The sequence below is a fragment of the Asparagus officinalis genome, chromosome 5, assembly GCF_001876935.1.
Source record: "Asparagus officinalis chromosome 5, Aspof.V1, whole genome shotgun sequence".
Taxonomy (NCBI): domain Eukaryota; kingdom Viridiplantae; phylum Streptophyta; class Magnoliopsida; order Asparagales; family Asparagaceae; genus Asparagus; species Asparagus officinalis.
The window spans coordinates 3637257-3638988 of record NC_033798.1 but is presented as its reverse complement, the minus strand read 5'-3'; positions in this window follow the sequence as shown (position 1 = coordinate 3638988).

The window sequence follows — 1732 nt, the reverse complement described above, 5'->3', positions numbered from 1 at the left end:
CATGGAAGGAATCGAGAGGGGATTTTGACTTTGGTCCTAACTGTTTAAAGGTTTGACCAAATGGGAGTTGAGACAATCCTAACTATTTAAAGGTTTGATCGTTCAATACGTGGACCTCTCGTTCATGAAAGGAATCGAGAGGGGATTTTAGTTTTGGTCCTAACTGTTGGAAGGTTTGACCAAATGGGGACATGAGACGATCCTAACTGTTTAAAGGTTTGATCGTTCAATTTGTGGACCTCTCGTTCATGGAAAGAATCGAGAGGGGATTTTAGCTTTGGTCCTAACTGTTTAAAGGTTTGACCAAAATGGGAATTTTGTGAGGGAAGATTGATCTAAAGAGGTGATCGAATCTCATCTCAGCAAAAGAGTATTCAGAAGTCATAGTAGGAGTTTAGTGTTTATCACTTTGTTCATAATAATCGGGGTTATCCCTAAGAATATTACATTTAACATTCTTCCGGGAACTTCCCGCTACATGAATTATTCACCCCCAGCTTTCTTTGCAAAACTGGGTGTAACGAGGAGTACATTATCCTCAGTCGCATGTTCGGGTTATCCTTAAGAATATAAGATTCTCCAGGAACTTCCCGTTATATAAATCATCCACCCCCAGCTTCCTTTGCGAAACCGGGTTTAACATTATACTTAGTTGGATGACTGAGAAGTAGTTTATACTCGTATACTCTTTGGAGTGTGAGAACTCGTGTATCCGATGGAGTAGTATGGTCGTCTTTAATCGACTTCTTTCGCCGTTATGACGCCGGAGTCAATTAATGCTTGGATCTTATTTTTGAGTTCGAAGCAAATCTCGGTGGGATGAAGAACCCTTCTGTGGTACGCACAGTAGTTTGGATCCGTAATCCTCTTAGCTCCATCCTGATCTTTAATAGGTGGTAGTTCGATTTTGTCATTGGCGAGGAGGTATTCCAAGATGGCTGGAGCTTCATCATCTTCGAAAGAATATTCCTTTTGAAACCTCGGATCGAGAGTCGCATTCTCAACGATTGCAGATGTCATTGGTTGGCCTCTCTCAGCTTTCTTTCTTTTAAGAAAGTGCTCAGCTTGTTCACCCCGAGATTTTAACTCCTTCCAAGTTGTGGATGGCACGACCCCCAGAGCTTCCAGGACATCGATGGAGAGGTTATTGTGGCATGTTTGCAGGATGAACTCCTCTGTAATAGGATCTCTGTAATTCATTGCTTTGTTACTGAAACGTTTGACAAAATTGTCAACCGACTCTCCGTCTTTTTGCTTCTCCTCCAAAAGGGTTCCGATTGACACTTCGGTGTCATCATCGAAGAAATTGCTGAGAAACAAACTTTCCATGTCATCCCAGCAATTGATGCTCCCTGGCTTGAGCCGTCGGTACCAATCGAAGGCGGGCCCACGAAGGGTGCCAACGAATGACTGAACCATTAAAGCCTCGTTTCCTGAGATCATGCCCAAATGAGACTTGAAATAAATCAAGTGCTGAATCGGCGAACTCTTCCCGTCAAACGGTGTGAAGTTAATCATGTTGAATTTTGCCGGGTACGGTATTAAATTCCATTCTCTTGGATAGGGACATGGAATACCTGTCCTCTTCACTTCTTGAGCCGTCATCAAAGCGTTGACTTTGTTTTCAAGCTCTTTCATTTTCCCGTCATCGTCTATGTCTTCATTCGAATGACGTTGAGGAGAATGAGTTAGACCACCCCCTGTAAGAGGTGCCATTGAACCACCCCCAATA